The sequence below is a fragment of the Mus musculus genome, chromosome 2 (genome assembly GCF_000001635.26).
Source record: "Mus musculus strain C57BL/6J chromosome 2, GRCm38.p6 C57BL/6J".
NCBI lineage: Eukaryota > Metazoa > Chordata > Mammalia > Rodentia > Muridae > Mus > Mus musculus.
The window spans coordinates 169442432-169468176 of record NC_000068.7 but is presented as its reverse complement, the minus strand read 5'-3'; the positions used below and the strand labels follow the sequence as shown (position 1 = coordinate 169468176).

General features: G+C 44.7%; 2 long non-coding RNA genes across 2 annotated transcripts in view; one reads left to right on the top strand and one right to left on the bottom strand.

The window, feature by feature from the left end:
• The window catches only part of Gm14249 (predicted gene 14249), a 42924-nt gene extending 36670 nt beyond the window's left edge, over window positions 1-6254 (bottom strand). Inside the window, exon 1 of the long non-coding RNA NR_166520.1 lies at window positions 6116-6254. This is a non-coding gene — a long non-coding RNA (predicted gene 14249). The remainder of the gene's footprint in view (window positions 1-6115) is intronic.
• Window positions 1-16924, top strand: part of Gm34112 — a 43728-nt gene extending 26804 nt beyond the window's left edge. Inside the window, exons 3-4 of the long non-coding RNA XR_375316.4 lie at window positions 7555-7667; window positions 16445-16924. This is a non-coding gene — a long non-coding RNA (predicted gene, 34112). The remainder of the gene's footprint in view (window positions 1-7554; window positions 7668-16444) is intronic.
• Window positions 16925-25745: the final 8821 nt, after the last annotated feature.

Below are 25745 nucleotides of genomic sequence, written 5' to 3'. Positions count from 1 at the left end.
ACCTTGGTAGCTCCTTGGCATCTTGGAATGAAAATATTAATCATTTGCAGCTGTGATGGCCTCCAAATCTCCTATTTTATGGCTTTGACACATCTGTGGATAATGCCACTTATGAGTAGGAGCAGCATGTGTGAGTGCTTTTACAGTAAGGTTGCCTCTCTAGAAGACATTGTAAAGTTGATGGGAAGAGTGTTTTCCTGGAGCACGCAGACAAAGCACCTCACCCTGTGTCTGGACTCCACTCGACGGAGCACCTACTCTCCGATAGAATTTCCATGTGCTTCTGGCTCAGGCAATACAGCCACTCAGTGGTTGGCTCCCTATTTAGAATACAAAAGTACAGAGTTTTGAGAGGAAAGTGAAGCTCCTCCCACAGCACAGATGCAAAGGGAGCTCGGACGGCCACCATAGCTCTGGTTTCCATGGTGCCCTCACTCTGTTGGTCTCAGAGGGCAGCATGCACTTGATTCTTTAGAGACACCAGTCTGCCTCTCCCCTCTGCTTCTTATCCCCCATCAACCTTCCTTTGCACCCTTCATACCCTTGACTTGAGTTCATGTTCTTGCCAATCCATTCCCCATGCTGAACTGGGAGTGGAGTCTCCCAAAGGAAAATTTAGCTGGGAAATTTCTCGGCTTAAAATCTTCACATTTCTCTATAGTGTACTTAGAATACAGATTGGGGACTGCTTTCTTCCCATATCTGGTGTGATCCCCAACATCATATGTCCTTGATCTTGTGTTTCATCTCCATACTTAGACATTTCTCCATCACTGTGACAAATGCCTGAGAACAAAAAGCTTGAGAAAGGAGAGATTTATATTGACCTACAATTTCTGGGGAATCAGTCCAAGCGGTGGGAAAGATATGCAGGAGAAAGAACAAAACATATCATGGAGATGAGAGAGAGAGAGAGAGAGAGAGAGAGAGAGAGAGAGAGAGAGAGAGAGAGAGAGAGAGAGAATGTGTCTGTGGTCTCACTCATTGACTGTACCCCTTTTCCTTCTATTCCATCTGGGTCTGGAGCCTAGGTGATGATGCTACCCATACCAAAGGTTGGTGCCTCTCCTTAGTCAATCTTCTCTGGCATGATTCTCAGATAATACACTTCTAAGTGTACTTCATATATCTCCCTACTTCTAAGCATACTTCATATATTTCCCGGATGTTTCCCAATTCAGTCAAATTGGCATTCAGGACTAACCAACACAATCTTTTACTAATCCATCAGAGAGGGAGGCTGCGACCTACAAGGCTATTCATCTAGGCCATTTTATGCTTTTCACCATGCTAAGGTGTCTACACCTCCAACAAAGCTTTACTCACAATGTCACTCCCAACCCAACACCCTAGACATTTCTTTCTCTTCTTTTGGCTCCTCCATTAACTTTCATTTTTTGGATTGTGAGGGCCAGAGGTCAGAGAGGACCAAAGTAAAACAGTATCTTCTGAAATAAAGGGCTGTCATTCATGAGCTGGAAGTAGTTGCTTGCCTACACAAAACCAAGCTGCTCAACACATTCACCTGGAGGAGTGGATGGATTTATTAGGCCCCCACCCATAGCTAAGGAGAAACAGACAGTTGGTGGCTTATGGGAAAAAGAAACTCAGTTTCATTTAAGAATCTATCTCCTGAGATATCAACCATGCTCTAGTGCACGAACCCACACTCAGCTATATGGCCAGCACAAATCGGAGTCAATGGCTGTTTATTTTTTAAAAGAAAGGGGAAAGAAAAAGGCACAGAGGTGTGGGGGAGGGTCTTTGGGAGAAGTTGGTGAAGAGATCAAGTGAATATGGTCAAAACACACTGTAGGAAATTCTCAAAGAATGAATGCTTTTTATTAAATTATTTTATTTATTTAATAAATAAAATTTATTATTCCAAAAGTTGGCCCACTTCCCAGTCCTATCCCTAAGTTCTTCATCCTATCCCCTCACCTCTAAGAAGGTGTTCCCCTACCCGCCCACTTACCTCTACTTCACCCCCACAAATATTCTTCTTCCCTGGGGAATCAAGTTTCCACAGAATTAAGCACATTCTTTCCCAACTGAGGCCATACAACACAGTCTTCTGCTACACATGTGCAGGGGCAGGGGGCATGAACCAGCCCATGTATATTCCTTGATTTTTGGCTTTTTATCTGGAAACTCTGAGGGGTGCAGTTTATTTGACACTTTTGTTCTTCCCATTAAAATTAAACACACTAGTCTACTTAGAATTTCGTGTTTCTATGACATTATATATCTGCAGAGCAATTGCCACAGTTCTTAGTCAGTTATTGCTTGTGGGGTTGTATCTATCACGGCATCTGAGATTCCCAATAGAATTCATTCTTCAGGATGGCTGAGTCCAACTTCTCCAGGCCAAGCACACAGAACATATTCAACAGGTGTGTGTGTCAAAAGGAGGATGGGTGCACCTTGGCCAGAATTCTTCCTCGTGAGCCGCCTCCCTCTATCATCTCACTCAACAAGGAACTCTCTCATTGATGTTCACACTCATTGGCAACAACCGACCATGATTTCATCATGAGCCACCCAGAGGGAGGGCTGAGTGTAAGTCCTCTGAGAATCTCCTGACAGGGATCTCACTGACTCCCCAGGCACAGGCAGCCTGCCCTCTTTCTCTGGCACCCTGGGCCCTAGTCTGTGGTCTCTCAGGTCTTTGTAAACTAGTATTAATTGCCTGTGTATGTGGCTGGCTCCCTCCTTGGGCTCCCCAGGGCGAGAACTTAGCCGGCTGGTATTCACATCCCTTCGTCATCCGGCACAGAACCTGAGCGCCCTAGATGCTTAATAAACAATTTCATTCAGTGGTGACTTGGCCATTGAATATCTAGAGGGATCAGTAAGTTTGTGAGTGGATAGTAGAATCAGGGAAAGTAAATATAAAAACAGCTGTTTTCGTACCATTTCTTAAACTATGGTGCCCATGCCACTGGTGTGACTTATGGTGACTTGAAGAAATACAGAAACTAGTCTTTTTACTTATTTATTGTTTGTTTACATGCTAGCTTGCTTTGAAGGTATGCCCACTGAAACAACTCAGTCTTTTTTTGCTAAAATGTGGACTTGAGCTCTGAATCCTCCTGCTTCAGCCTACTTGGTGCTGAGATTAGAGGAACGGGCCACCATACCCAGCTTCAAACAATTTTTAAATGTTATTTACAGAGCGATAGATGTTAGGAAAAATTCATTTGTATAATAAATCTTTTATACCATTCATAGACCAGATTAAAGCACTTTATGTTCAATAAAATAATGAGTCTGATTAGAAGTGGGATTACAGAAGATATTTAGTTATGGTAAGAACTCAGGAAACACATACAAATGAGTGAATTGGAAGACTATAGGTTTAAAATGAATAAGGAATCCCGCTTCCCTAAGACTTCATGGACGTTTTCTATGCTCTCTTTAAATATTGTCCCATGCTAAACTCAAGAACACAACAAGTAAAAAGTCCTCTCATTGTAAAGGCTGGGAAGCTAAAACATGCTCAAGGGAAATGATTTCCTAATGGTGTAGACTCACTGAGCATGGGCCAGGATGCAAACCTGAGAAAAAGCCAATGGTCTCCACCGCAGCTCTACTGATGCTTGTTCCATGGCAGAGGAGCATGGGACACAAGAAAGGAATAAGGTGACCTTCCCCTTCCGGAAGGTCCCTTGAAAATGTTACTGGCCCTTTGGTTCACTTCTTGAACTTCTTCAGCCAAGGTGTCCATTGGTGAGAGACTTTTTCCTATGTGTTGCCTAAGGCTCATGAAAGGAGGAAATGCCCCATCGTCCTCCACTGTGACGAGGGTGGGGAGGTCCTGTCTCAGTTTCCCTCCATGAACAGTCAGTGAAACCAGTTGCTCCTAGATGACCCAACCCACCGTGAACTACTTAGGGCACCCATGCAGGACAACCCCATGCAAGAAGCACCATGCAGAGAGTCCACACACGTGTGCATACACAGATGACCCAGGGGCCTCCACCATTAAGTTAACCCTTCCCATTACAAAAATTACTTTAAGGCAGGATACCATTAAGTTGCTCAGAATGGCCTTGAACCAGGGTCAACCGTGAAGCTTTCCTCTACACCTACATGTGCACATGTGGGTATATACCCACACACATTACAATATTTATACATATGCACACACTCTCATTGTCCCCCACACAAAGACTATGGAATGTTCTATGATGGCAGAAACAAACATTTTATGTCCAACCTGGCTCAGGACGCTGACCAGGCTGATGCCTGGAAACTGGCTCTGCACTTAGCATGGACACGAAGACCAAGGCCATACATCACAGAGCAGAGCGTTGTAGAGGCTAGAGACGCAGAAAGATGTCGCTTTAGCCTTTAAAACATGCAGGGTGGAGCAGAATGAAGAAGGGACAGAAACAGAGAACTTGCAAGCCATTAACCAGTAATTCTCCCCCACTCTCTCCCACTCCACTTTCCTGAGACCCCACGCATGTGACCCTGTGGTGCTCGCCTGCAGGATTCACACAGGGTGCAGGGAGTTCCATAGCCAGGCTGAGGGATCAGTTGAAACCATGCAGAAATCCAGGGCCTACAATCCAGTCCCCCGCCTCCCTACTGAGGCAGCACACAGAGCTGTGTCACAGTTCTGTCGTGCAAACTCAGATGTGACACTTCACCTTCCAAATGTCCCTTCTCTAGCCACTCTGTCGGTGTAACCATCTACCTTCTTAAAAAATAAAATTAAAAAAATGAAAAAAAAAACCTCTTTCCCTTTATGTGTGTGTGTATACATGTGTGTGTGTGTGTGTGTGTATGTGTGTGTGCGTGTGCTCGCATGTGTGCAAATGGGCTTGAGTATGGGCACACATGAGCCATGATGCACACGTGGAGTCAGAGGATGGCCCTTAGGCATGTTTTTTGCTCCTTCCACCATCATGTATGGTCTGAGGATGCTCTCAGTTCATCAGGATCGGGAGCAGACTCCTTTACCCTGCGGAACCATTTGCCAGCCCTTCGCTATTGCTTCGAGCTTAGGAAACAGAAACCAACATGCATGAAGCCCTCTGTGTCTCCAAACTCCAGGCTGACATTCCTGTCTCCTCGATCTTGTACTCTTCAAATTTGGAGTCACCCTTTCAGTCTGTACTTGAAGTACAGACATAAAGCTTGCTAAGAAAGTGAATATTCAGAATGAGAAATTAAGTCAAGAGGGATCATTAGTTTAAAGAAAAACTAACAAACCGTGAACATCAGAAAATCCAGAAAAATAACTTCATATTTTATTAACTGTCTGACACCTCTAAAATATTTTTGTTTCATACTCTTTGATCACCTTCTTATGATAGGGATGTATTTTTAAAAATACTTTCTTTAGAAAGATAGAGAAAATAGTCTTTCTCCTACTGTGATTGGTCAAAACTTTTAAAACTATTTATTGACAATTTACAAATACTCATACGATGTCTAAAATGCACTATTGACTACAGCATTTACATTTCAGAATATTTGTAGGATTTGGGGAACACTCTATTAAGCTTCATGCTTGGGCTGTAGGATTTGGAGGTGACTTCAAGCTCTCTCACTCGGTGATTGAGCTTTAGCCATTCTTTGAATTAAGGCTCCCAGCTACTTACTTGCCACTAACACACTAAAAAACATATTGTGAGTTTTATGTTATGTTCATGTATCATACTACAAATTTCAGTGACAGATTGGTAAGATATTCAAACACAGAATTGTGACTGTTTAGATACAGGGTATACTTATAATGTATACGAGGCATTAACAAGGACACTGTTGAATGTTGAACACACAATTTTCCTGGGTGCTTAAGAGAATCAAGCCTTCCTCTTCTTCGCGGGGCCAGGTAAACTCTCAGAATCTTGAATGCCCAGCTACAGCGCTTCTCTGATGACCATTGGGCATCTCCAGTGTTATCCATTTTGTGTGCTGGCACTCACCCCGGGGGTTCCTACCATGGCGATGCTTCATCTGCACACACAGTGGGAGTAGCATCTTCCCAGACATCATTCCTATACAGAGATGATGCTAATGGGACCTTAACCGTAAGTGCCAATGACAGAGGACCACATCAATTCATCATATTAACCCCCATCTACCCTCACCCTCGACTCACCTTTCTGTAAACCAGATTTCAAAACGCCAGGAGTCATTCAAACAGCACCTAATTCCAAAGGAAGGGTGAAGGGTGATGGAGGGGGAGTTGGAGCCCTCGGAGACAACATCTTAACCAATTGGACTTAAAACATTTCACTGTGTAGATGTTGTCTAGGCTGGTAACCATGACAACACACTGACAGAATCCCTCCAGAGCTGTTTTGTTACGGTCTAACTCGTGACATCTCTACAGGCTCAATGTATTTGAACCTTGGATTTCCAGCTGGTGATGGCTGTGGAGGAGAAAGTGTGGCCCATCTGGAGCAGGTGGTTGACTTGACCTCCTGCCTGCCCTTTCTCCGCTTTCAGATCTGAGCTGTAAAAGCAGCCACCTCAATGCTTCCTGCCGTGCATTGCCATGATAGACTGTACCCTCTCAAACCAAGAGCTAGAATAAATCTCTGCAGCCCTAAGCTGCTTCTCGTCAGGTGCTTGTTAACTGCGCCATCTGAAGCATGGGCACGCTTGGCTGCGGGGTCTGGCGGTGAAGCCAGAAACCCAAGCTGGAAATTCTTATTCTGTTCACTCGGCCTGCGGACCCGGGTGCTCCAGGAAGCATCTGCAGTGTCTAGGGACACCTTCTTGCTCTAGATTAGCCACAATTAATAATCAGGAGCAGAGACATGGCCACTTAACGTATATCAACCACTCTTCTGGGAGAGGGCTGTCATCCTCCGGTTTGCTTTTCCCCAAGATAGGAAGATTGATAGGTCACCAGTGTCCGTGAAGAGCACTCAGAAGGTACCATATTTATTTTAGCTGCAGCTTCAAGTCAGTGGCTATCTGCACCGAGACGAGCTCCACTCTATAAAATACATTTGGTCTTCATTTTTCAAATGCTCCTGAAGGGAGCATATGGTAATCTATTTAGCTTTGCATTCCAGGGAGATACCGACTCCCTCCACAGACCCTCATGCTATTTTATTATGAAATTCATGTCCTTTTTATACCCCTGCATACTCTCCCTTCTGATCTGTTAAAAATACCTGACGCTATGACACTGCCCTATTTACCATTGAATTCATGAGTCATACCCAAAAATCATTAAATAAAGCAGAAATAGTATTCGCTGGGGCCTGGCCAGGACGTAGCTGCAGAGCCCATATTCTCTTGCATTTCAGAGATGAACCACTCAGAATGTGTTTTATTTTCTGTTAGGGCTCATTTCAACACAAGCTCCTGGTTTCATCTTCTCCGTCTCCTCCTGGCATTGAATCCTTGAAAGTTTTTTTTTTTTTCTTGAGTGTCCAGTTTTCAAGGCTGTATATCAAAATCTGATTATTTCTCCAGATCTGAGTCCATCTACTCTTCTTCCCGACTCCCTGCTGGGGTGTTATTCAAAATACTGATTTGAAGTCTTCAATATTTCTAAACTCACTGTCCTTTCTTTCTCCCAAGGTGACCTCAGGACGGAAATTGAAGATGGGAACCTGGTCCTCTAAACATGCAGGGGCAGTGATCTCTGAGTTGTATCCAGGGTGGCTGCTTAATTGAAAGTGGCTGGGAACCAAGTGAGTGCAGTTTCCAAAACCTGGTGTGTGGGGAAGCCTGGGCTTTGCTTAAAAAAAAAAAAAAAAAGATCAACACTCTCCTATCTTCCCAACCAGGCACAAACATGAACCATTAGCCCACCCTTTCCTACAGACAGCAGCATTGCCACAACATAATCTCAGATCTGGTGAGTCCTTCCAGTCAGATACGTTTAGAAAACCTTTCATTGAAATGGCATCTCTTTGATTTTCATAGTATGTTTCACAGTTAGGGAATCCCTCACTAAGACAACCACGTTTTCCCCATTGATTTCCTAATTGCATGTGGTCACAAACTTTGGGTAATGGTGTTGTGGGTCTAAATTTTAAGTGTCAACTTGACATAACTTAGGATGATCTGGAAAGGGAATCTCAATGAGTGACTGTAGGCATAAATTTTTGGCAACCTTCTTTTAATAAGGAGTCAACCTCTCCCCTAGCCCACTACCCAGCAGGGGTCGTGGAAGATAAGTTATATGATATGCAGAGGTGGACCTGTTCAGCAATAGTTCTTTGGGGGGCAAGCTCAATCTTCTCTGGCAGCAGTTCAGTCCCGAAGCAAACACCAAACATAAATCAGCAGCTGCAGACCAGTTCTCTAAGCAGGCAGACACCAAGAAGATGAAGACCAATCCTGAAGGAACCTCCAGGCTCTCCAAATGGCCTGAGGTGAGGCTGCTAAAGAAGCTCTCAACCAGCCCTTGGGAAAGTTTCTCTCCAAGTCAACATCACCTCAAGTTGAGCTTAACAACGCGATGTAAGGCAAACCAATACACAGGCGTCATTATGAAGAATGGCAAAGTGGAGCAAACCAAACCAATGCTCAGTGTTTGTCTCCCACTGTCTCTGGAGTCATATTTGTGCTCCTTCATCAAGTGTCTTTCCATGTGTTTGCTAGATGGAGACATCTTTTCACCTGTGTCTGCTTCAGGAAAACATCAGTTGACATAACTAACTTTCCAAAGAAACTAGAAGTTTCCATTTCAAAGAATTGTTTAAATCAGGTTGGCCTGTGGACATGTCCCTGGGGTGGGGGTTGTCTTACATAGGTTAACTGAGGAGGGAGGACCCAGCCCACTGTGGGTGGCGTCATTCCCCAGTAGGGGGATTCTGAACTGCAGGAGTTGAGCTGAGCACTAGCATGAATCTCTGCTCTTGGAGGTGAATGTGATGTGCCCGGTGACTTCACCCTCCTGCTATCTTGATGTCCCCCTGAGATGCTATGATGGATTGTAACCTGGATTTGTGAGTCAAGTCCTTTCTCCCTTAAGCTGCGTTGGTTAAGGGTGCTTCATCACAGCAACAGGAAAGGGAAACAAAAACAGGTACCAACATAAAGTTACTCTGATTTTATCAACATATTATGCCTTAAGCAGATAGGGTTTGCACAGTAGTGGTGCTTCTTAATATAGAATGTGGTGGTGTATCTTGGTATCTTTAAGGTCAACCTGTCTCTAGGCTGGCACTGAAGATATGGGCTGGGCCAAACTGAGCTGGGGCAGGAAGGAAGAATCTCCAGGAACAGAAACAGAATCAGCAGGAAGGATTCCATTACTCAAGAAAACAGATGACCCCGAGCTAAATCAGAAGGAAAAGGAGTGTTAAAGCTGGGAAGATAAACGGGCCCCTGCTCTCAAGGAAAAGTAAAAATGAGGTTCTAGGTTACAGGTCAGAAAATGGTTTATTTCCTGGTTGTTTAATAATAAAAGATGGCATGTTTAAAAAAAAAAAAGACAAAACCAGAAAAGACCTTGTGGTGAGACAGGATGAACCACAACCATCTAGAGTTCAAGTTGGACAGTCCCAGGACCAGAGTGTGTGCAGCCTGATCAAACATGGCATCCCACATAGATGCAGCCAACGTATCCTCCCAGAGCAGCCTGGCCCTCGATCCATTCTCCTTACTTTCTCTCTCTCTGATTCATCCACAAAAAATTACTTCTAGTCATAGTAAATGAGTAGAAGGGATGTGAGATCCCTTTTCCAGCACGAGCATTTTCTCAGAACCATATAGAGAATTCCACCTCATTGTCGCCAAGGGGTTGGGGGACCAGATACTTAATTAAAGCACTTTTAAAGTTCAGAGTCTATGTCTTTGGACAGTAGGCCAAGCTCTGTGACCAAGTATTATGTCCCTAGCCTGGGAGTGCCATTGTGAGGTGTCCCTGAGGGTTGGAGAGCTTCACTAGCCACTAGGTAATTCTTTGAAGGAAAAAAAAAGCCTGCTTGGAGCAGTCTGTGAAGACCAGCAATGATTTGAAAGTTGTTTTATTTCCCCAAAAACTTCTCTGATCTCCCTTAGACCTGAAAAGTAACATTTACAGACCTGGAGAGCCTTACCCACAAAACTGGCTAATCTCTCTGTCTTCTTCATCCACCCTGGCAGCCTTGTACTTACTAAAGCTCTCTGTCTCTGTCTGTGCCTAACATCTCTGTACTCTGTCATCTCTGTCAATAATCGTCTTTTTCTCTGCCCATCTCTCTTCAGCTGCCTGCCCCTTCTTCCCGAGCCCTTCAAGCCAATCTGTTTTCTTCTCAGATGTCTCACAGGTGCATGCTGGGTAGGATGGTTTTTATCTCTGCCAGTTCTCTCTACCATGCTAAATCAGGGTGCAGTGGTTTAAATGAGAAATGCCCCTGTTAGGCTCAGGATATTGGGCACTTAGTCCCCTAACTGGCGGCACTGTTTGGGAAGGTTAAGAGGTGTGGCCTTGCTGGAGGAAGTCTGTCACTAGCGGTGATGTTTGAGAGTTTATGACTTCACCCTACTCCCACTTCCCTCTCTCTGCTTCGTGTTTATGGTGAAAGATTCGATTTCTCAGTCTCCTGATCTAAACTCTCCTTCAGGAGTTGCTTCTGGTCATGGTGTTCATCATGGCAACAGAAAGTGACTAATACGCAGATGACCAACAAAATAAGCCTTGCTAAGGTGGGGAGTTTTAGTATTTAATGTGTGTGTGTGTGTGTGTGTGTGTGTGTGTGTGTGTGTGTGTTTGGTGTGAGTGTGTGGGTGTGTTTTTGATTTAGGTGTATGTTTGTGTTGTAAGTGTGTGTATGTGTTTATTGTAGGTATGGGGGTTGTCATAGGTATGCTGGTATGTGTTATGGGTATTTGGAGTATGTGTGTATGTATGTGTGCTGAAGGTGTGTGCGTGAGTGTTCTACATGTGTACTATAGATGTGTTTGGATTTACATATATATTTGTTGTAAGTGTGTATATATGTGAGGGTAGCAGTGTTGTAGGTTTGTGGGTGTGTGCTTTGTGTAGATCTGAGAATGCTTGCACACATGTGCTTAGAGATACTCATACCCAGAACCCATGGAAGATATTTGCTATCCTGCTCTATCACTAAACCCAGAGTTAGGCTAGCAACCAGCAAGCCCTGGCCATACTCACAAATCACCCACCCACATCCCCCATACCCAGCCCTGGGCTGCAGGCACATGGGGTCACACATGGCTTTGTATGTGGCTACTGAGAATCTGAACTCAGGTTCTTAAGCAGCAAGCAGTCAGGCCCACTGAGCTGTCTCTGTCCGTGTTTATGTCCTTATTATTTTGATAAGTGGGAGAGACCATGGAGGCAGCATATATCCTCCTGTTTGAAGCAGCCTCTCTGGTTTCCAGTCTGAGCCTCACTAGTTATTAGAAGCAAGTTTCTAATCTCCGGGTTCTTTTCTCAGTTACACAATGAATGATAATATCAATTCTTACCTCATAAAAATGCTAATATGTGTAAATGCCTAGACCATTGCTTGGCACACGAGAGTCATCAGTTAATGCTGGCTGCTAGAATTAGCTGCTCTCTCAATGACCATTTAAGGGAAACAAGTACAGAATTTGACCATTTCCCCCAGGACAAATTTAAGTCTCGTTTTTAACCCCTATTCCCTGGACAACTATTAAATTCATGTTTATAAGTTTACTTTGTTCGTGTGTGTGTGTGTGTGTGTGTGTGTGTGTGTGTGTACATGTACACATATGTATCCATGTGTGTCTGTGTGTGTGTCCATGTGTATGTGTGTCCCTGTGTGTTTGTGTGTGCCCATATATGCATGTGTGTGTCCATAAGTATGTATGTGTGTCCATGTGTGCATCTCCATGAATATGTGTATGTGTGTGTGTGTGTATTTGTGTGTATCTGTGTATGTGTGTATGTGTCCTGTTGTATGCCAGGTACTGTGATAAGAAGACATGGGTCTGGAAGAGGACAAGATTCTTGGTTTTGTACAGAGAAGGAAAAAGACAGCAAATTTATGAAAAGACTCTTTGGTTGGGATACACATGAAGCCCATAATGCAGGGTCTTGTGATAGAAAAGTAAAGGAGAGGTTATATTGAAGCCATAGTTAGGTAGGGGTCTCTGCAAAGGTGACACTTCAATGATGTCTGCCATAGCAAAGGAATTATCACACTCAGAGCCAAGAGAATGGGACACCAGAAAGATGGGGCAAAGACAATCCATCACACACACACACACACACACACACACACACACAATTTCCCCCAGGACAAATTTGTCTCATTTTTAACCCCTCTTCCCTAAACAATAATAAAGTCTGCCTCATTCATCTAGACCACAGGTCAGGGGATTCTAGCAAGGGGGAAATCCTGCCAGTCCCCTGCTTTTGGAAATAGTTTTATTAAATATGACACTGCCTATTCATCTGAATATTTCCTAAAATGATGCAACCTACTGTAGCAAAGTTGAGCAGTTAAGACAGAAACAGTGATCCCTATTTGGCTGAGTTATTCACTGCCAGGTAAGGCCTTTTCAGAAAAGCTTTGACCATGCCAACTTTAGGCCGTGAAACCCTGGCAGGAGAGGGCCATGTTCCTCGGTTTCCCGCAGCTCTTGCTATTTATGGCATGGTGGGCTGCTAAGCTAGCAGGTAAGGGAATCTGTGAGATTTGTGCAGATGGAATTTTGCTTGATTTCATTTCTCCAAAATGAAATATCTTGAAATGAAGTTTCTGGGACATATAGAAGCATCAGGGATTCCCACATGCACAGAGAAACATGGATCACATCATGGCTGTCCAGAGAAGCACTACTCTCTGTCTCAGCATAGGAATTATCTGCAATGTATTAAGGTCCAGGCTGGTTCTATGCTGTGAACTGCACAGTGTTTCTGGACCATGTTAGCCATTGTGTCAAAAGTGGAGCTAAGAGAACTGAAGCCCCATTTAAGCTGTGGGGGTGGTCTAATGGGGGGCATGGCACTCTCCCATAGCAACAGCCTTCAGCTTCTTGTTAACCAGGGGTTCTTAACCTTAGCATCGAAACCTTTGGGGGCCAGGGCAGTGTTCATGGTGGTAACTGTCCTATGCTGCCTGATCTTCACTAGTATCTTGTGATGGTTGTCTGTGATTGCTAACTTATCATACCTGTAATCACCAGGGAAGAGTCTCAGGGAGGGATTATATACCCCTGTGAGTAGGTCTATCAGAGATTATCTTAGCTCAGATAATTGATGTGGGAAGATTCAGCTCCCTGTGGGCGGCACCATTCCCTAGGCAAGGTGACCTGAATTCAGTGAGATTGGAGGCATTGGTCTGAGCACAGGAAAGCTAGCTAGCAAGCAAGCATGCATACATTAATCTCTGCTCTTGACTGTGGGTGTGATGTAACCAGTTGTTTGAAGTTTTTGTCTTGAATTCCCCACAGTGACAGACCTGGAATGATCAGTTTAAATGGACTCCTTTCTTTCCTAAGTTGCTCTCTGTCAGGAAGCTTTATCAAAGCAGTAGAAATGAAACTAGTCTACACTACACCCACAACCCGCTAGGAGCCTCCCTACTCTGGATTCGATGGTTGAAACTCTCTCTACATTTTCCCAGTGTTCCCTAAGGTGGAAGAGTAGTCAAGACCCCATTCAGCTGAGAAATACTATTATATACTATAAGATTCTGAGTTGTCTACAAAAGCTTTTGCAAATTTATGCTCTGAGGTCAGTGATGTGAACCAGCAGCCCTTCAGTTCATGGCACACTATGGCAGTGGTCCTCAACCTGTGGGTGGTGACCCCTTTGGGGGTTCAACAACCCTTTCACAGGGGTCACATATCAGATTTTCTGCGTACCAGATATTTACATTATGATTCAGAACAGTAGCAAAATTCCAGTTATGAAGTAGCAATGAAATAATTTTGTGGTGGGGGGTCAGCACAACATGGGGACCTGTATTAAAGGGTTGCAGCATTAGGAGGGCTGAGAACCGTAATCCTATGTGCACCTTTACCTCCAGCCGGGTGGGATTTGCAAAGAGATCATGTGTGGGCCATGCCTAATAACAACGTGAATAATGAGTTTTCCCAATGTAAGAAAAACTTTTTTTTAAACATTACAAATCCAGGGCTGTGTTCTGTCTTTGGGCTTTGGCTGCTACCATGATTATTGTCTGAATAAATACCCTGCTGGGCATGAATGCCATCAAAGAGTGGTCATTCTTACACTGCATCCATCAGAGGTGACAAGAAGCTTATGAATTCTTTCTCTGCTGTTGATGAAGGTGGAACTATGCCCGCCTGCCTGCATGCCCAGAGCCCTTGCTTCATTTAGCTTCAGCATCCAGAGCACAAAGGCATGCAGGTAGCTTCTTTACTGAGAAGACAGAAGAGCTCATAATAAGAGAGGGACAAGGAAAGCCAGAGTGGCCAGCACCCACATGGGTCAATCCTAACAAAAAAAAATGGTACTGATGCAAACTCTTGAGAAGAAAAAATTTACAGCACTGTCATTTAGGTGGGCCTAATTGGGTATTAAATCCAAATATTCAATGGTCATTTGTGTGCATTATAACCCCCAAATCACTTGCTATTTTGTGTTTTGGGATTTTTTTTTTTTGAGACTGACCTAGGTTAGCCTAGAACTATGTGGTACAGGCAAATCTTGAACACTTGCTTGCTCCTCCTACTTCAGCCTCCTGTGTACTGGGACTAAGATGTGAACAACATCTTGTGTCACATCTTGATGTGACTCAGCAGAGATTTTGACATTGTAGCAAACTGTATCTTGTTGTATAATAACCATACAACTTCAGCAAAAAAAAAAAAAAAAAAAAAATCCAAACATACAAAGGCTCCTGGGTTGTAAAACAGCAACCTACCAGTGCATTTGCACACTGATGCATAGACCTATGAATACATCTGCAAGCGCAAACCATAGACATACAGAACAAGTAAGCGTCCTTGGTTCACATCTGAATTTCCTGTTTGAGTGATCAAAATTTTCAAATAGAGGAAATGTTTTCCACGGAAAAGTCTGGGTGGCTTCTTTTCAAACCCTGAAGGACTTGACATTACCACTAGACCGGTTTCCTTAAGGGACAGCAGTGCCTTGGAGCAGGGTGAAGGGTGTGTTCTCAGTTTGACACTCAGCTCGGTCCCTCCCGCGTCTGGCCTGGGATGTGCAGGCAGCTGTGTGATCACAGCCTCTTCTATAACTTTATCCCTGTGTTCACCCTCCATCTTCAGCCCAGTCGAATCTCTTTGCACTTTCAAATAGCCTTGCCCAAAATGCATTATTTCCACAGCAATTTGCCTGACGAATCTTACGTAAAGTTCTTCTTTCTGCTGTTTTTTTTTTCCACACTTGCACATGTAACACCTCAGGCTTGGTGATATTTCCCCCCCAAATGCATAAAGTGAAACAAATCTATGTGACCTAGAAAATATAAGGAACCAGGCTAGAGAGATGGCTCAGTGGTTAAGCACCCTCCCTGGCTGCAAGGTCAGTTCCCAGAGCCCACATGGTATTCACAACGGTCCGTAACTCCAGTTCTAGGGCATCTGATGCCCGCTCCTGGTCTCCACAGGTTCTGCACACACATGGTACACATACATACACATACGCATTTCCAATATTTTTGGAAATGTTTTCAACCGCAGTATGTTGTGAGGTCGTTGTGAAATAAAGATTACTTCATCTTTTCCTCTGCAAAATAGCATTCCTGTTATTCCAGAGCTCAGGATGTAGAGGCAGTAAAGTCAGTAGTTCAAGGCCATCCTTTAGGTGACTCAAATAGAAAACTCAAATGTGAACCAAGGACGCTTGCTTGTGTTATATGTCTATGTTTCACGTATGTAGATGTAGCCATATACTTGTGCATAGTGTAGAAGGCTACACCAGGCTGGCTTCTAACTCACTGTGTAGCCCAGGGTGGCTTCTAACTCACTGAGCTGCCCAGGGTGACCTTGAACTACTGGTTTTACTGCCTTTATATCATGAATTCTGGAAAAAACAGGAATGCAATTTTGCAAAGGAAAATCATCTAAAAGAACAAAATAGAGATCCTGGCAAACGGGCACACACCTGTGGCAAACGGGCACACGCCTGTGGTAAACGGGCACACGCCTGTGGCAAACGGGCACACGCCTGTGGCAAACGGGCACACGCCTGTGGCAAATGGGCACACGCCTGTGGCAAACGGGCACACGCCTGTGATGCCAGCACTGTGAGGCTGAAGCAAAAGCATCACTGGGAGTTCTAAGTCAACCTGGACTACATAAAACTTCATCTCAAAAATTATATACTATATAGATACATATATACATATATATAATTCATTTTATCATATATAATTTAAAAATGTAACCACCACCAATGAAAAGCATGTGTTCATTGAGAAGTCACTTTAAATACCATATCTAGGTGAAGACCATCCTTTGAATAGGGTCTGTTTGATTTACAGATCATGCATAATGTTTCTCTGCTTTTTGTTATTTCATTGAAGATATGTTTTTTTTTGTTTTTTTTTAGAACCAACTCTGTTACAGACTGTCGCCTAAGTGAGTTTGGGGAACATCAGTGTGAACTGCATTCAACCTGACAACAATGTGAGTCCAAAACCACTGAAAAAATCCTTCACTCACAGGAGAAGCGTCAGCGGGCCTGTATAGAAATGTGTCGTTGGAGCTATGGAAAACAACACTGGAGCCATGGAGTGAGATCTAAAGGGGGAAGACATGAAAGCGAGGCCAGCAGGGAACGGCATCTGGTGTTCCTTCTTCCGGCACACTGGTACATCGTGTGCCAGAATCACCTGTGCATCTCTTGTGTGTGCAGCTCTCCAGCCTGGACTGACGGTGATCGGGCAGAGAGAACAGGAAGCCAGGGAATGACTTTCAACTTAATAGTCCAGGTCAGGTCAGGTTAGGTCAGGTCAGAGACAGCCACATGATACTTGGACAGCTGCAGTACTATCGCCCAACAATATTATCTGTTAAACAAAGATGCTTTTCAGACAAATTTTGAGAAATGTGCTTATCTAACTTTAAGGAAATTATGACACAAGGCTCATGTGTACCACTCGTTGTCTTTGCATGGAGCACTGGTTCTCAACCTGTGGGTCACGGCCCCTTCGCCAATCCTCTGTCTCCAAAGATATTTACATTACATTTCATAACAGTAGCGAAATTACAGTTATAAAGTAGGACATGTTATGGTTGGGGTCACCACAACATGTGGAACTGCATTAATGGGTGTCAGCCACAGGAAGGTTGAGAGCCACTGGACAAGCAGGTTACCACGCAGCCACAAAGCAGATTCCTTCAGTTCTCCAGAGCCGGATTTCACAGAAGTCCTAATGTAGTTTATCAATGCTGCTATTTCTTGGTAATTGGCACATCAGTTGATTGGGGTGATGAAGTGTGGTGCTTCCTAACACCTGGTTCTAGCTGAGAGGACATTTTGTCTGTTTGTTGTCCTGAGGTTGAAGTCTCCATAAGAGACCATTAAGGGCGAGGAATGAAGGTGCGTATTTTAGGAGCCTTCACGCCTGGATGCAGTAAGCCTTTCCTTAATGCCTTTGTGTGGAGAGGAAATGGACGATGAGCAAAGACTGGAGAACAGAGTCTCTTCCACGCTCCCACTCCACACTCACTAACTAATCCTTTTGTTTTGGCTCACGTGCAATTGTTAATGATATGGGGAGACCCCACCTGCCCTTGACCCAGTTTCTCTCAGAGGAAGCATCTTGCAAAGCCATGGTACAGCATCACAGGCAGGACACTGACAGTGATAAATACTCACTTCGTCCCCCACTGCAAGCATCCTTCACACTGCCCTTCCGTAGCCACAGTCTCCTGCCCCTGGTGGATGCTCAGCTTCCCTACTGTTGTGCAAACTCTTTCTGAGAGATGAACAAATGTCTGTTCACCCCAGGTAGCACCCCCAAAAGAAAGAAACTATTCCATCCAAATACAACCTGGGGAAAGCAGAAAACTCAACTAGGGTTAGTCATAGGGACATTGTGAAGGGCCACAAACAGGATTGGGTGACAGGAGCATAGGTGAGGGACCCCACACAGAATCATGGGCTGCTTAGGAATGAATACACCATTGAAGAAAAGTCTCCCTCTTTTCCAGTATCCTTTAACCCATTTATGCATCCTCAGCAGGCCTGGGCGTCACAAGTCCCTTCTCCCTAATGACTGTAGAGTACATGTAAGCCCTCATTCTCCCTGGCAGATCAGCAGAGGCCCAATCTTTTTCTGGTCACTTGTGGATAATCACAGTCCTGAGAGTACAAAGGAACAAGGCCCATATCATACCCAGAACATAGTGCCCCCAACACTCCCATCCGTTTACACAGAGCTGGGTAGGCTAGGATGTCTGGCTCCCAGAGGCCTCTTTGGTTGCCTCCCTGGCTGAGGGTAGGTGTGTGCTACCCTGCTCCCTCCACATACATACCCACGGGTGCCCTGGGGGTAGGTGGCAGTCTCTGACTGAGAAATAATGAAAGCCCACATTTCCTACTTCTTTAGTTCCCAGAGTCTCCCAGAAGCCTCAACACATCTTCCTGGGGAAAAAGGCGGGTTTCCACCAGGCCTTAGCTGGGTTGGGAGGGTGAATCAAGATATGATTGTACACAGGAATGAATTATGTCTTATTTGATTTGATTTAGAATCTCTAGTACCCAATAGATGATTGACATTGGGCATCACATTTCATAGAAAGATGAATCTTCTATCAACAGGTCGATTTGGAAAGCAAAAAGAATAAGAACACTCTAAGAAACAAAACCCAAGATCTTGACCAGAAGGGCCAAGGTGGAGTGGCAAAGAAGTTAGGCTGCTGTCATTTTTTTAAGATGCCCATGATAGCGTCATTTTCAGCGCCAAAAATTTGGAAATGACCTAGTCACACAGCTCAGGAGAAGCAGGATCCTCAACAGGTTTAGAGGAATGGTAAAGGTCAGTGCTTAGTGACATCAGGGGACCTCAAAAACATGGCTAATGGGGAGAATCAAGTTACAAATTATGTTCAACTCAAGGACACCTCTAGATAAAAAACAAACAGAACACTAAGCAATTCTATACATTCATGTAAGAATAACAAAACAATTATGTGTATTTTCTCAGGGAGTAGAGCATAGGTGTAATCTATGTCATTACAAAATGGTTCTGGCACTTTTGGGGGGGTATAGTGCAGTGTGCTTGCCTTATACACTTAAGAATCTCCAGTTCCACACACACAAAAATATGTTCAGAAGGTCACATTTCAAGGTTTTAAGTGCTTTCCTTAAGGGAAGAAATGGAAAAAATAGGCTGAGGTCAGAGGTGACTTGACCAATATTCTTTAAAATTGTTTTTGATCTTTCCATCTGTGTATCTGTGTGTGATAGATCATATGTGTGTACTTGTGCATGTGTGTATATGTGTGTGCATGCGTGTGTATTTCTTGTGTTCCTGCACACATGTGTGTGCATGTGCACATGTGTTTGTGTGTGTGTATGTGTGTGTGTGTGTGTTTGTATTCATGTGTGTGAGTGCAGAGTGTTTGTCACAGCACATATGTGGAAGTCAGAGGACAACCTTGGGTGTCACTCCAACCTCCCACCCAGTTTGAGATGGTCTAGTTTTTGCCACCAAATGCCAAGCTAGTTGACCCAAGTTTCCAGGTCATTCTCCTATCTCTCTCTCTTCCATCCATTACAGAGGAGCTAGAACTGGTGGTGCACAATGCCACACCCAGCTACTTATGGGTTCTGAGGACCTGAATCCAGGTCCTCACCCTTGTGTGCAAGCTCCCTGCCCACTGGGCAACCCAACCAGCTCTTAATATTCTGATTCTCCATTTCCATTCTTTTCAGAGTACTTAGTTTGCAAATATCATACTTAAGCTTTTTCTTCTTTGTACGGAAAATCAATAAATTCCTAGACTTGACGCTTCCATGCAATGACCCCCTCCCAGGGCTCCAGGATACCTTGTGAAGATTTGTGGGTTACTTCAACCTTCTTCTTCACCCAGAGCACAGGCAAACACTTGCAAAGGATGGATAGTATTTGGGCCAATCCTCTTCATTCTGGAACCATCTCTGTTTGTCAACTGCCAGTGCTGACATCCTCTCTCACTTCCCACGGTCTGGCATCAGAGAGGGGATCTGGAGCCAACTTGATTCCTCCTCTGAAGAAACAGCTTTTCAGTCTGCACTGTGTTTGTAGGGAACTAATGAAATGTGCAAACCCCCACCCCCAATGCCTGGGTGTGTGTGAAGATGGGAGAAATCTGCCTCATGGCAGAAGTGAGCTATCAGTAGCCCCCATGAGAGTCCCAGTCTAATGCCCTTCGTAGCTTGATGGATGGATGTGTCAGTGTAGCCCAAAACCTTCTAGACTCTGACCCTTATCTTTACAATTAAAATGAGGCAATATGAATACAGATGCTTTGTAATAGAAACTGATGTTGGCAATGCTAAACACCCAAAGTGTCCAGGAGCCAAGCCCTGCTATGGCCATGCCCTCTTAACAGGCAAGTCAACTGAGGTAAGGTGAGGTGCAGAGTCATGGTGGTTATCTGCCTCTAATCCCTTCCCCCGGCCCCTCGCTCACAACCGTCTCTATTATGTAGCTCTCAGCACATGTAAATCATGTAAATCCTCAACAAACACCTCTCAAATTCATAAAATCTTCGTGTTGGATAGACTCCAAACTAAAGGATACTGCATAAAAGCACTGGCCATCTTAACCACTCAAGGAACAGTGACAATGAAAGCCACAACCTCATAAAGAAAATCAGCATAGAGATACAGTCAACTTTCTTATAGTTGTAGAGATGTTTCTCTGAGTTTCTATACTTTCTCATTTGGCTGGAAGATTATCACCTACCCTCTACTGTTGGATGCCTCTGCATGTAATAGAAAACCACTTCTTCAACTGGCAAACAAAGAGCTGGCTCAGTCAATTAGTTGGGTGGGGCTCATTTCATCAGAGGAGTTTCTGAGAAGCATTGGAGAATTGAGTCCTTGCTGGTCCAATAGCCCACAACATCATGTACTGTCTCTAGGACTCCAGGCAATGCTGTGAGTGGTTTCTGTAGACATGTAGCAAGACATAAGACGTACTGGTCATATTCCTACAGGAAATGACCTATGCCAACCACCAGGGGACCAGAGATGGAACAAGAGTCCTAGCTTCTATCAATACCTGATTGACACTCTCAAAGACCCTGGTCATAGAGCCCAGTTAAGCCATGTCCTCGTTCCTGGCCAACAGGAACTGTGAGTTATAACATTCTACTGTTTTAAGGTACTGACTTAGTCTTCATTTTCATATATTAATAGAAGACTAATAATGATACATCCTATAAGAATATAAAACTTAAAGAAAAAATGAATTGCTTAGCACTTACAAGATGCTAATACACATTGCTGGCTCCCCTGTGAGATATAAAGCTACACACTTACTGGTCTTAGGTATCAGTGTGATGGTTGGAGTTCCAACAGTCATCTTGAGCAATGAATTCAAGGATCACACAAGAGGTGATAGATGGAAGACTGGAAGGTACCTTGAACCCTTGACCATCAGCAAACTACTGTCCCAACCTGGATCTCTGCACATAAGCAACACGTCTCAATACTGAATTTCCCTCTAGAAGTTTCTTCTCCAGTTTCCACCCAAGTCAATTCTCACATCAACATGTTTCAGTCAACCAGGGCATAATCCAATCTAGTACTTCATCATCAGAGTCTCAGAAAAATGAACCGACATTCTGTTGCCATCGTTAGAGGCCAGGTATGCTAGAGAAGAAGTCAAGAAACAAGTACTTTATATTTACTTAGTCAATCAGTTTGGTTTGTTTCCCTGTAGCCCCAGCTAGCCTTGAATCCCTGATTCTCCGTCTTCCGTCTCCCAAGTGCTGGGATAAGGGCAGGCATGTTATCATTGCACCCTGCTAAGTCAAAGCTGTTCTTGAACTGACCCTTCTGTCTCCATCTCCCAAGAGCTCCCTGTATAGGCGTGCCTCATCCCTCCATGAGAAGTAATGCATCCTTTTCAAAAGGGTGGAGGGATACTCCCTTGATGGCTAAGAATGTTGGAGGTGAGGTGAGATTTTCATCTTTGATTAGATTCGATATGAGTAAATAATGAATGAGAAAGAGAGCTCCAGCAAGACTGCCGTTGGAGCAGCTGATGCTGCGGGGCCCCACCCTGCTAAAGCAGCATCCTCCCTCAGCACTGCCATTATCCCTCAGGTCAGAGGAGAAAGAGCATCCTGAGTGATGGAGAACCCACCGCTCCCCCTGCCCCATCTCACTTCAGGGCTTCCTCTGCAGCCTCCCTTTTCCTAAAGAGAATTCCTATTTTATCATTAAAACTGCTGATCATAACCCTGCTAATAGATGAATATTGCTCGCACACACAGAAAAGTAGCTAATGCGATCAAACACAACACTGATATTAAATTACTGTAACTCATTTACCTTGCCCGGGCACGCTGAGACCCCTCCCCTCCGTGAGAGCTCCTGCACACACACAAAAAAATCTATAAACCCTTCCCGATAACACAAAAGCTCCCTCTATGATGTGGATAAGAAACAGGACAGTCACTCTCTCCTGACATATTTGTTCTTTAAAAACAAATCAATGGCGCGGGGATTTGGCACCTGAATGCGGCGCCTGGGTTTGATGAGGCAAAGACTGTCTTCATTAAGGACATTAATATTCATAGGGAGTAGAAAATCTGACACGAGAGAGGACTCGCTAACCTTTTCTCATATTAGATTTTTTACTTCTTAACACAATTACAGTCCGGCAATGACTTAATTAATGCCGCTTGTCGTCAGCCGCCTTTAAAGGGCTGTCAATTTGGTCCTGCTGAGGCTGTCAAGGAAACAGAAAGACAGTCATCTTGGTGAAAAAGACATAGGAAGAAATTCAAACACTTAATAATATTCAAAATGCTAAGCAAACTCACATATCAACTGGCATGGAGGAAGGTTTTTGTCTCCTTCCTGCCTGCCTTCTTGTTGCACTGTGGCTTGGATATGGCGAGCTTGAGAGTGGACCGTGGTAGAGGAGGATGGGACTAAAGATGCCTGGGAAGGGGGAGAGAAATTCCCTACTGAAGAACAGCAGCATGCCTGCACCCAGCAAATCAGGGTGTCCCAGCTGCTGGCCTATATAGTCATAGGCTGGAAAGTTGAAAACTGCAGGGACAAGCTGTCTAGAAACTTCTCTGCACAGAGAAGACTACTGCCCTGTATGAGTCTGTCTCCAGCTCGGCTGCTGCATACCTGAGTTCTCCTGAGATACTTCTCCTTCCTTAAGCCATAACATGTTGATAATTTAGATTCAAGGATTGGCTGGGAGACCAACATTTCGGGGTACAGCTTTCATGGGAGACCAGAATGTTCTGAAATTCTACATCTTTGGGTAGTCACAGCTATGCTATAGAACCAGAGCCCTGGGCCACCCCTCTTGTTCTACTATGACTCAGTAGACTGGGGCCACTGGACTCCCTACCCTGCCTTGCACTTCCTGCTGGCCCCTCGAGATACACATGATTGACTTCATCTTGACTACACCTCTCTTCACTCCCTCATCCCTTTCCAGGGGTCACGCTCTGTGTGCAACCATGGAACTGGCAGTTTGACAAGCTGTGGTGTTCCATAAGACAAGATGCTGTTTATTCCTTGGTTAGGGTTTTTGCTATGTGTAGACATCCCTCCTCCAGCTCTTAGTTCACCTCGGGGCTTCTCAGCCACGATGCTACTGGAAGATGGGCCTGAGTAGTTCTCAGTGGTGGGCCCATTCTGTACATCATAGAGCTAGTGCGTTTAGCATTCTTGGACTTCACCTCTTAGACACCAGGAGCACCCCATCACCCCCTCAATGAGATCATCGAAAGTGTCTCTAAAACCTAAGGAGATGGGTTAGTGGGTAAAGTATTTGCTATGTGAGCATGGGACCTGAGCTCGCATGCAGTCACACACTGGCACACATCTGTAACTCCAGCTTGAGGGTTGTAAAGCTCCTCTCTCTCTCTCTCTCTCTCTCTCTCTCTCTCTCTCTCTCTCTCTCTCTGAAAATATAATCAGCTACCTTCCTGCCCCTTCCACTGTGGCCACACCTCCCCTGACATGATAGGCTCTTACCGCTTTGGAATATTAAGGCCCCATAATAAGCCCTTTCTTCATTAAACTGTTCTGGTCATGGCATTTTTATCGTGGCAGAAAAGTTGCTAATACAGGTGGAGACAGAAGGGTCCCAAGGGCTTGCCAGTGAGCCAGCCTAGCCAAGGCAGAGGGTTCCACATTCAGTGAGAGACCCTGCCTCAACAAATGAAGTGAAGGGCAATGGGGGTGGGGGGGGAAGCACCCAACATTGTCCTTTGAAGTCTGAGCCTGCATCTGCAATCTGCATAGCACCCACATAGCACCTGAATAGAGCACTCACACACAGTGTCTGCAGACACGACCAAGGGTGCCTTGGAGGAAAGACACCCTCAGCTGAGGACTTCTCAGAATGGATCACCTCAGTCTTCTTACCTCCGCATCCACTGGGAGGGGCCTGTCCTGAGCGCTTTCCACTGCTCCCTATCCCTGCCATGGCTTCCCATGCATTTCATACCCCATATGCTGTAACAGGGTATGCATCTACTTCTTCGTTCAATACCATGCAGTACCATGAGAGCAGAGGCCGCTATAAATACTATTTAAATACTGCAGGATTTCACACCCACTGTAAGGTGAGCTCCCATTTTCCTTCATCGGCAGTGAGCTTCTTAAATGTGGTCTCCGGAGACCTAAAGTGAAGCTATTTTGTCACGCTGTCATCCAAGGGTCACTCGGCTTGACAGGAGCCTTCCAGGTGGCCATGTGGTTCTGATTTCTGTGCTCACAGGTGTCCGAGACTGTCTCGTTTGTTGTAATCTGGATCTTGACTTTTTGTGGAGAAAATATGAACAGGTTTGTAAAAGAGTGACCTTGGATTGATATGTCTGTGTTTGTAGGAGACGCTACGGGGGCTGTGTCTCTGCTATGGAGCCACTGAGGGAAAAGGAATGTCTTGTTTTCTGTAGAATGCTGTTAGCATCCCATCATGCCCACACCATAAAGAACAGTCTGTACTCCAACGCTCACAGAGCAATGGTGGAGACACCCCAATGCATGCTGGGAACTGGGAAGAGGATTTTGGGTTATAGCAAGAAGTAACCAGAGGAAAATACTCTTGAAAACAGCATCACTTGCTCAAACTGGGAATCCCAGCACTGGGGTTGTGTTGGACAGAGGTGGGTGAAGAAAGTCACTCACTTGTACCTAGATGGCCAGGTCCAAAGGGAATATACTAAAGGTCTCTGCTTGGCCACACAGAGAAAATATGGCTGGCACTGGTTTATCCAAATTAGGAGCATTTTGGAACTTAGGGAATCACCTCCTGCACAGTTTGCCATTGGTGTGCAGACCTGGACAAGAAAAGACAAGAAGTTTATGGCAGGGAAGTTCCTTGGTGCCTTTCCTTTGAGGCTCATTCTCTACATTCTCTGTTAGACTGGCGGCTTTCTGTCTGAGGTCTCCGCACAGCCCAGGCAGTATCTCTCCAAAGGGAAAGAGCATCCTGGATGATGGTGCAAAGTTAATATAAACCCCTAAAGACTTATTGGAGGCATCTCTCCAGGCTACAGCATACAACTGCAGCCCAGGAGATCTCGGGTCTTGTCGTTCCAACATGAAGGGCAGACTGAAAAAATCACTCTTGGAAGACTTTGAACCATGGGACCCAAAGCTCAGGTCATATATGGTGGAAGCTAGGATCTTAAGCAGCCTAATGCATCCCTGC